The sequence below is a fragment of the Nannospalax galili genome, unplaced genomic scaffold (assembly GCF_000622305.1).
Source record: "Nannospalax galili isolate Female #2095 unplaced genomic scaffold, S.galili_v1.0 scaffold406, whole genome shotgun sequence".
NCBI classification, from domain to species: domain Eukaryota; kingdom Metazoa; phylum Chordata; class Mammalia; order Rodentia; family Spalacidae; genus Nannospalax; species Nannospalax galili.
Window position 1 is genome coordinate 5,678,720 of NW_008357033.1, and position 10,602 is coordinate 5,689,321.

The following is a 10,602-nucleotide window of genomic DNA, read 5'->3' on the forward strand; positions in this document are numbered from 1 at the left end:
CACCATGAGAACATACCAACAGCCAGGCTTCGTGGCTTTTCATCATTGTCTGACAGAATTTATGCAACATGGGAGGATTTCTTTGCTTTCATATTTCATAAACTGGCAAATAGAAGCACTGGGAGGTTAAGGAGAACAGATTGAAAGGTGTGGGTTCTGGAATGCACTTCCCTTCTGTTTTATCGACCCACTGTTCCTCCTCCTGTCTGTACCAGGCAGAGATGACTCAGCCTCAGTCCATTTGGAAAAAATCAGTGGCAGGTGGCTTGCACAGAATCCAGAGGAAGCTAGGCTGTTGCCCTACATTTTTAAAAACCTCCTTGGAGAGGCCTCACTTGCAGCTAAGAGCCTTGTAGATTCTTAAGCTCCTTCAGGATTCATTTCATGGGATGATCAACTTCAAGCCAATTCTTTGAAGGACCAACTTGCTAAACTTATCAATTTACCAAACACTGCCTTCTTCATAGCTGTGTGCAAGGGCTATGAATTAGGTTGTTTTGCCACTATAGCAAAATATACAAAGCAAGCTACTTTTTAAAGAAAATAGGTTTATATTGGCTTACAGTTCTGGAGGCACACGATCCAAACAGCATGGTGTGGGCTCTGTTGAGGACTCCCCTCAGCTATATCACATCATGGTGTGTGTGTCTGTGTGGTATATCTGTTTGATCTCTTCCCCTATTCTTTATTCTTTTTTTAAAATCTCTTTGAGACTGGGTCTCACTATGTAGCCCTGGCTGGTCTGAAACTCCCTATGTAGGCCACATAAACTCACAGAGATAGGCCTTCCTCTGCCTTCTGAGTTCTGGGATGAAAGTCATAGGTCACCACACCTGACTAGAAAAAGGTTTTTAAGAATGGAGTCCTACAATTGTGAAGTTATCTGTAAATGATTATTTCTAGCTTTTCCCCCAGCTTACTGCTGCTTCAGGAGAGTCAGAAGGGACAGAGAGAGGAGAGATGGAGGTGAAGACACTGGGGCTGGGTGAGGGGTAGAGGAAGGCAAGAATAAAAGGGAGCTGGGGCTGCACATGGGGGTCAGAGCCTGAAATCCTAGATCTCTGGAGGCAGAGGCAAGAGGATCCTAACTTTGAGTCTGAGACCACCTGAACCATATAAAAGACTCAGTGAGAGGAAGTGATAGAGGAGGGGTGAAAGGAAAACAGTGGGGACGCTATGGAACAGAAAAAGGGAGAGGGAGAGGACTGTGCAGATGATACCAAAGGATAGCATGGGGACAGCTAAGAGTCCCAACCATTAGGGGAGGGACAAAAAGAACCTGAAGAACAGGAAGAGAAAGGGAGCATAAGAGGACATGTAGAGACCATGGGGACAGAAAGGATAATATTAATACACTCAAGAAAACTACACTCAGGAACATACCCATTAGTGTATTCATAAGTCAAATATACTCAAAGAATAAGCCATCCTTGACTTGAGAAATAGAAAATTCCTTAAGATGCTCCTGTGAGGACTTGAAACTAGTCTGCTATGGTATCACAGAAACCTGTGTCTGTATGTATGTACTGCACATGTGCACGGGGGCTGGAATCCAGGGCCATGCAAGCTAAGCACATGCTCTACTGCTGGGCCATACCAGGAGTCTCTGGCAGTTAAACTGCAACATGAGTTCTGTAGGGAACAAAACTCAAACCATCATCTAGGGTGATGGAATTCAGTGAGACGTCCATGTCCATGGGGTAGGGCTAAGCAAAGTCAGCCATAGGAATTTCAGTAGAACTTAAGGAAATTCCCTCATAAATCATGCCTTGATTTCTAGGAATTTTTGCTAGTGTCACCCTATAGAAGCATCAGTTGAAAAGGCCTAAGTCAGGGCAAAGAATGTCCTGTGACTACTGAGGCAGTCAGCTTTGGAGAGGTGGCAGCTGGGGTGCTACAGGCACAGTTTCAGAGAAGGAGGGATCCCTGAAGCCTGTGTTGAACTTCAAAATGTGTTCATTTTAACAGTGTCCAGTCCAGAAGGGAAATGCAGTCATTTTATTCATTTTTTTTGAGACAGGGTCTCTCTGTAGCCCCAGCTGTCCTGAAACTCACTATGTAGACCAGGCTGGCCTTAAACTCAGAGATCTACCTGCCTCTGCCTCCCAAGTGCTGGGATTAATGGTGTGCGCCACCACGCCCAGCTCATTTTTTTTTAAATCTTAAATGAGGAAAAAAAACCATATATTATGTACACACACACACACACTGTGCAACTCAAGAACTATGCGGTAGGTGTGTCATTCCCATATATTATGTACACACACACACACACACACTGTGCAACTCAAGAACTATGCGGTAGGTGTGTCATTGGGTTGAGGTTGGGGTTAGACAAGGCAAAACTAACAGGTTATACACTAAGAGATGCACATGATCACAGAATACAAACCTGGTGGCTACAACAGTGACAGCTCAGTCTCATCACTCAGCAGCATGTTGGGAAATCTCAAGGCTGCTGAGGAAAAGATGACCAGACTCTGAGCATTGCAGAGTCCCCTCCAGCACATTCACCTCCTGCAGTACCTGGAGCATCTTCCTCCGAATTATCTCATTGTGCTCACAGTCCTCAACTGGCTCTGTGGGTACCTCAGCCAGGTTTAAGGTGTCTACTCCCTCCACAAGCTCCACCCAGTTCCACTTTGAGGAATTATCTGAGTCATGAAGATGGTGATGAACTCTAGAGAATTCATCTCAGTGGCTTGGAGATGCCATGGGAAGCCATGCATCCCCATGCCCGACACATAAGCTAGGAGATTGTGGGTGAGCAGTTTCATGTTGCCACACTGGATCTAGAAACACTAATAAAGCACTAACTTCAGCCAGGTGTGGTACCTCAGCCCTCCAGAGCCTGAGGCAAGAAGATCAATGCAAGTTCAAAGTCAGCCTGGCCTATACAGTGAGTTTCAGGTCAGCATTACATAGCAAGACCCTGTTTCAAAAAACCCCAAAGTTCATCTTAAGTTCATATATGCTCAATGTAGTAAATACTTAGAGGTGGGCATTCGGCATGTATTTGGGGAGGGATGGGGGTTATTTTGGAGGACTGAAATAGGGTCTCACTGTGTAGCTCTGACTAAACCTTGAACTGTGTGTGTGTTGCATGTGTAGCAGGGACCAGAAAAGGACATTGGATGTCCTGCTCTATTACTCCTAGCTTTACTCCTTCTAGACAGGGTCTCTTAAGCTATGCTGGTGACCAGTAAGCCCCGTGATCCTCCTGTCTCACAGTGCTGGGGTTACAGAGCACCCAACCATACCCAACTTTTTACATGAGTGCTGAAATCTGAACTCGGGTCCCCATGATTACAAAGCAAGCTCCCTTACCCACTGAACTATCGCTCTACCCCCCTATTGATTTTTCAAAATCAAGATTACTGCTATCAGGCTGGGTAGGGTGGCACACAGCTTTAATCCCAGCACCCAGGAGGCAGAAGCCAGTGGATCTCAATGAGATTGGAGCCAGCCTTGTATGGTCTACATAGTGAGTTCCAGGCCAGCTGGGGTCACATAGACTCTGTCTCAACCACCTCATCCCCCCCAAAAGATGACCACATTCAGTGTGTACAGTAATATGTAGAGACAGTTTTTAATTTTTTTTGAGGCAGGGTCTTATGTAGCTCAGGCTGGCCTCAGACTCCTTATGTTGTCAAGGATAACTTTGAACTCCTGATCCTTCTGCTTCCGTTGCCTAAGTGCTGAGATTGCAGAGGTGTACAGCCATACCTGGCAAGGGCAATGCTTTGATAAATGTATATAGCATGTCATCCCTACCTCAGTCATGTAGATTACCTGTATCCCAAGAAAGCCCCTTATGCCTCTTTGAAGAAAATGCACCCCCACCCTTTTGCTTCAGGTACCTGTTGATCTAACTTCTGTCACTACAAAGCTTCAAGCAAGCGGTACTCACTCCATCAAGATTTTGCCTAAACATTTGCACATCAGCTGAACTGTGAAGACATGGATGGGTTTACACAGTGCAGGCAGTGTGATGACATCACAGGGATGGAGAGAGAAATGAGAAGCTTGCACTCAGAAAGGTGGAACTAGTTTAGCATGACCCAAGCATGCAGTATGAGGGGCCCCATGGCAGGAGAGGAGCTTGGTGGACTCTGAAGAACTGGCAGTGCTAAATGTCACCTGAGCCCTTTGAGGGAAAGCATTGAGGAAATTTTTCCACCCTTTCACATCCAGAAAGTATTTGAAGAAACACCCATTATCACTGAAATAAATAAGATTGATTCATGGATGCCCGAGCCCAGTCCATTAGCTGAACCACTTGTCTCCAGTGGTTAATGGGGAAAATATCCATTAGCCAAATATTAGCTAAGCCTCTCTCCTGTTCCATGGTCCTCACCTCTGCTTGAGCTAACCAACAAGCCCTCCCCAGGGCAGGCTGGTTGACAGGGAAACAGTCTCCGGATCTAGCATCTGGATGCAGCCACCCTCTCAAAACTTTACCTAACTTAGGATTCTTTCTAGTCTTGTATGTTTCTTAGTATGAAAGGAAAACTCTTACACACCTGTAATGCTGGTTCCTGGGGAGGCTAAGCCTATGAGAGAGGGAGAGAGAGAGAAAGAGAAAGGGAGGGAGGGAAGGAAGAAAGGAGGGAGGGAGAGAGTTCCAATCTACGTCTTGAGACAGTTGCAGGCCTTCTGATCAGAGGTATCTCCAAATTACAGTAGTTTCCCTCCCCTATTGCAAAGCTGCATCCCTCCTCTCTCCTATCCCTTGCAATGATACCAATTAAGTAGCCTTCCTAAATCTGGCCCCAAAGTAGTTTAACTTTCTGCAAGCCACTCAAAATTTCTTAGCCAGTGTTCTTTCCTATGTAAAACAGGAATAATAAAACCCTGACTTCTCAGGGACTGGAGAGACAGCTCAGCAGTCATGAGTGCTTTGCCAGAGGGCCTGAGTTCAGTTCTTAGTACCTACAAGAACTGTCACAACCACCTGTAACTCCAGCTCCAAGGACACCCCACCACTGCCACCACAAGAACAACAAACCACCAACTTCTCAGCACCCTTGATAGGATGAGATCTGAGACATGGAAAGCAGGATAATAAATACTCGTGGTTCTCATTATAATGAGTCTATAGAGCTACATCAGAGTCACTGTGAGTCAGGCATGGCTGCACACGCCTGTAATCCCAGCAATAGAGAGGTAGAGGCAGCAGGATCGCCCTGGGTTTGAGGTCAGCCTGGACTACAGAGCGAGATAAGCTCAAGTGTCCCCCTGCCCCCAAAGAAGTCACTTTGTGCAAAGCCTCAAAGAAATTCACCAAATGCACTGTCCTGTCTGAAGCATTTGTCCAGTGCTTCACCCATAGTAGGCACGCAACAAGTATTTTTGTAGTAACGTTGTCTCTGACAGCGGAGCACTGAGGATGGTGGCTATTTTCAAGTCCGTGGTCTGTTGAGTGCTCCCGTTTCTGCACCTGCCTGGTCGGCGGTCTCCGCTCTGCCCGCTGCGGCCTTCCCGGGAAGATGACAGTGATGGCCTTGCAGCTGCCCTCGGAGATTCCCAGCGGGAACGCGGAGCCGCTTCCAGCGCGGAACACTATGTGTGCAACGTCCGCAGCGCGCCTCCTTCGCTTCCCCGAACCGCAGTTCCGCCCCCCAAACCACGGTGCTAGGGACCCATTTTTAAGCAGCCTGGCACTTGCGCGCTTGCGCGTCGATCCCGCGCGGCGGGGTCGAGGCCTAACGTCATTGGGGCGCGCCGCGAGGCTGGCGCTGCGGTTGCCGGAAGTTGAGAGGCGGTAAGTGGGCTGCTGCTGCTGGGGAGGTGCGGGGCTGGCAGGGTCGGCCTGGGCGATGCGGCGGGACCTCAGAACCGGGGGGATGTGAGTGGAAACTTCGGTTCGCCGAGTTTCCAGACTCAGTGCCCCGGTCCGTACTCAAGCAGGGAGAGCTGCGAGCCGGTTGTGAGACGCGGGAGCTGAAACTCGGGTTGTCCTGGCCCGGCCTTGGGTAGACGTGTACCTGGATGAGCCTCGCTTGCTGAAACCGCTCTCCCTTGGTCTGTGAAAATGGGAGTGACCGTGTCTGCCTCGTGGAGGTTTTCTAAGCTAAGGTTTAGTCCAGAGGTTACCAACGAATGCTGTATATGCTGTATAGATAGGAATCAGTGGAGTAGGGCAAATGTAGGTGGGAGAAAATTAGTTGGGTGTGTTGATGCGTGCTTGTGATCCCAGCCCGAGGCAAGAGAATTGTGACTTCAAGGCCAGCCTGGGCAATCTTAGACTTTGGCTCAAGCCGAAAAAGGGGCTGAGGATAGAGCCCAGTGACAGACTTTGCTTAGCATGCACAAGGCTTTGAGTTCAGTTACCAGCACATCCCAAGTTAAATTTGTTACAAGACTATATTCAGCATGTGTAATCTTCTTTGTGTTTAAAGACAGGACGTCATGTAGCCCGTGCTGGCCTTGAACTTGGTATGCACAGAGGATGGCTTTGAACTTCTTGTCCTGCTTTTACCTCCTAAGTGCTGGGATTACAGGCATGTACCACTATGTCCGGTTTATCTGGTGCTTGGGAATTGAACCCAGGGCTCCATGTATGCTATGCAACACTATACCAACTGAGCTACTTTCCCTGCCCAGTCTATTTATTTTTAAACTTGATCACTAATTCACTACCCCTACCTTACCCCCTCAGAAACAAAACAAAACAAAACAAAAAAACAGTGGACAACTAATTCAATCCTTTTGTTGTTGTCTTGACTTTTGTCTTTTAAAAAGCCCTGTACAGCCAGGTGTGGTGGCATGCCTTCAATCCCAGCCTGCCTTTCATCCCAGCCTTGGGGAGGCTGAGGCCGGCAGAACTCTCCCAGATTGAGGCCAGCCTGATCCACATAGTGACTTACAGGCAGACTGGGACTAGGGGCACTGTCAGATAAAACCCCAAATTAAAGAAAAAAGTTTTATATGACTGTTAAACAGACATGAGACCTCTGTCTCTGGTTTCCTTTCACATTGACTGCTTGCATTGCTTTTTCCCAGGACACCCTAGCCCACTGGCCACAGCTGTTCAGTGCAAGAAAACTACTTCTGGTTGCTCCTAGTTCTCAGTTCTGACTCAAGAGTCGTGCTGAGCTGAAAGCTGTGGGCCCCCAATCTCAGCTCAATGCCTGTAATACTCCTGGGGTCACCCTTCCGCTTAATTGCCCCACACATCTTTGAAAATTGCTAGATTGTCTTTCTCTTCTTTAGGCTAAGTATTTACCCATAGGAAGCTACATTGACAGAAGATTTTTGTCTTATTTATTGTTAAAGCCTAACAAAAAGAACACTGTGTGGCGTGTGGTTAATAAATATGTATTGATTGACTAAAAGAAAAATTTGAATGCCTGTTGTGTGCCAGACTTCAATTGTAGGCCCTAATGATAAAATAGAATTCTGTTATACCACTTTGTGGTGGTGGTGATGGTGGTAATTGTCAGTAAACTGTACATTTGATGTGAGGTGTGGTGGTGCATGCCTTAATCCCTGCACTTGAGAGGCTGAGGAAAAGGAAGATCAAGAATTCGAGGTTGGGACTGGGGAGATGGCTCATTGAAAAACACTTGCCAAGCAAGTCTGAGGATCAGAGATTCCCAGAACCCAATAAATGTCAGGTGGGCTTGGCCTGCCTGTAGTACTGGCCTTGGAAGACAAAGATAGGATCTCCAGAGCACGCTGGCTTGCTAGACTAGCCATATTGGTGAGCTCTGGGTTTGTTTGAGAGACCTTGCCTCAATGAAATAAGGTAGAAGAGTGAAGGAGGATGATTTCTGATGTCAGCCTCAAGCCTCCACATGCATGGACATGTACGTACATGTGTCTATGCATATGTGTACACACATGCACATATATACACATGTGCATACTACACATGCACTTGAAAATGGAAAAATTTTTAAGAACTCAAGGTCGTCTTTAGTATATAGTAAGGTCAAGGCCAGCTTTGACTAGAGGAACAGCCATGAATTCTCTGAGGAGGTGGTGTTTGAGCCTCACCTAAGTGATGAAGTGTCTCGTAAAGGCTTATCTGGCTAAACTGTCTCTCACCTCCCGGCTTTGCTCTCAGTCTTGTTACACTGCTGGCAGCTGTGTCTCACCTAGAGCTCTGTTCTTTTTTGCCTGAAACAGCTCTTCCGTTTTTCTTGGCCAACTCCTGTGTGCCCTCATGTGACATTGTTTTGAAACCCTTTAAAGAGCTGACTATTGGGGCTCAACCACAAGATGAGGATCTGTTTCTGTTCTCAGCCAGCTTCTCATTTTGGAGAATAAACATAATATTTTTTAGCATCTGCTTGATGCTGACATGGCTCTGCAAGCTAGAAATGCACAAACAAGTTAAATACATATCCTGGTCCTCAAGGAGCTAACTTTCACAAACCTGGCAGGAAGCTCTGCAGAGGTTTGAGAGGAGGATTTGGTGTGCAGGCAAGTCAGGCTGAGGCATCAGGCAAGCTGGCACTTTATCCTGGTCCTTGAATATTTACCCTGTAACCCGGGGGGGGGTCTCACGAAACTGAAGATAGCCATGAATGCAGCCCTATACAGCATTGTAAACTTAATTAAAATGTTGAGGGTTTGTGATTTATCTGTTTTGTAATTTGATTGCACAGTGCTAGAGCATAACTTTGTCAATGACGGTGTGGTGGTTGGACTAGCCTGTGAAGAGAAGGGTACTGCAGGTGACATGAGCCAAGGGCTACAGGTAACACTGAATGGTCTGAAAGGGGAAGCAGAGTTGTGGGTTAGAAAGGTGCTTGGGAAATAAGTGGGGGCCACATCATGAAGAGCCCTGTGGGCAGCACTCTGCTAAGAGTCTGTTCTGGAGGTTAAAATACCTTTGTCCGTTACTCAAGTTCTCCTTTCTCCTGGTCTTCCCTCTTTTTATCCGTGTCTGATGGTCTAATTGTGTTTACCTGTAGTCCATGTTCCTGGCAGACTGAGCTCTGTCCTGTTCACTAGTTCTTGGTCCAACTCCAGAATGATTACTTTGGGACAAGTTATGACCTCTGCCCATGACCTTCTCTCCCTTTGAACTGGCACCTGTGTTCAGACTCACTGTGGGAGCAGAAAGGAAGTGTCTTTCCCTGCAGTTTCGTAATGCCCTTCCAGTGACCTTGTAGATACATCATGTTCTTCCTACAGCCACACTAGGGTGCCCCAGCAAGGCCCACAAAGTCTGTAGTGCTACCCAAGTAGCCTGGGGAAGCACATGTCTGCTTCCTACATGTCTTTCCTTATTTCTTTCCATCTTGTCTCCTGCTCTGCCATGTCACCCTGTCCGCTTCTTCCATTTTCCCTCACACACGCTTCTGTAGCCATGCCTGTCACTTTGCCTTTTATTCTGGTTGCAGGAAAGGATAGAATATTGGCAGAGATTACATGTGTAATCCCACCACTGGGGAGGCTGAAGCAGGAGAATAGAGAGTTGGAAGCCAGGCTGAGCTATAGCAAGATCCTGTGTGAGAGAGGGAGGAAGGCTAGGGAGAGGCTGGGAGCTGATATACTCTGCGGCTGATTTCTCTGTCTGTGCCAGTCCATCTTCTTTCTCTTGGGACCCTGTTCTGTTGTCAGCTAGTTTTGACTAATCATTCCCATTTCAGTATCTTGGATTTTTCTTTCATGTTAGAAGGGACATACCCTCCATTAATCCTTCCCAGCCACCATTGATCAGAGTGGTCTGGAATTGACCTCTGCTTCCTCACATGCTCGTTCCTTGACATCCTGCTTCCCTTCCAGCATCCCACCAAACTCACATTGGTGAGCCTCAGAGCATGCGTGGCCAGAACTGAGCTAACTGCTCGACATACTGCCATTGCTGGTGTTGCCCTGCGCTTCCCAGCCAGGCCCTGCTTTGTACTGTCTCTGATTGTTCCCCTTTCCATTGTCCCTGTGGGCTCGTCTCCTTTTACCAGGTTATATGCCAGTTTTTAGCCTGTGCCCACTACTCTTTGCCCTTCTTGCCCATGGCTTCAGGACTCATGGACCTGTGACCCCTGCTCTGTGTCTTGGGGCCCTCCTGTCCTGAGTGCTGCCCTCAGACTCTGTGAGTCCAAAACTAAGCTGGTGACCTCTGCAGACCTACCATTCTTGGTCTCTGCATCCTTTAATTTGCCCACAGCCCTCTTGCTCAGTGTCCTGGAGCCACCTTGGAGATTTCCTCTTGGGCCTTCTCTCCCCAGGCCAGGCAGCCATTAGACTCCCACAGATCCACTTCCTAGGCATCTCCTGACATCATTCTGCTCACTGTTTTCCCCACCACCTTCCTCTGGGCCTTCTCTCAGATTGTGTTATCCGCCGGTATGTGTGGGGTACCTGTGAGGGCCATGGGGGCTGAATCAGGTGCTGGGAAAGCATTGACTAGGAGTGGAAAATCTGCACAGTCCCTTTCTCGGAGCTTTCATTCGAGAGAAGATGATATTCATAATGTATACAATAATAGATGGTCATGGTGGTACCGTGGCCTGAGCCTGGAATCCCAGCACTCAGGAGGTGGAGGCAGGAGTTTTGAGGCTTGTCTGGACTACGTAATGAGTTTCTCTCTCTGTGTCTCACTGTCTCTGTCTGTCTGTCTCAGTCTCTGTCTCTGTCTCTGTCTCT

At 47.6% G+C, this 10,602-nt stretch overlaps 1 protein-coding gene and 1 pseudogene across 2 annotated transcripts in view; one reads left to right on the forward strand and one right to left on the reverse strand.

Annotated features, from left to right (window-relative positions):
* Positions 1-2,399: 2,399 nt before the first annotated feature.
* Positions 2,400-2,777, reverse strand: LOC103751482 (annotated as a pseudogene).
* A 2,928-nt stretch (positions 2,778-5,705) lies between these two features.
* Atg7 (autophagy related 7) overlaps positions 5,706-10,602 on the forward strand; it is a 272,025-nt gene continuing 267,128 nt past the window's right edge. The window contains exon 1 of one of the 2 annotated variants that reach the window (XM_029557052.1): positions 5,706-5,764. The gene's annotated coding sequence lies outside the window, so the exon portion shown is untranslated. Of the gene's footprint in view, positions 5,765-5,791; positions 6,025-10,602 lie in introns of those variants that run through there. The other variant, XM_029557053.1, reaches the window with a different exon arrangement.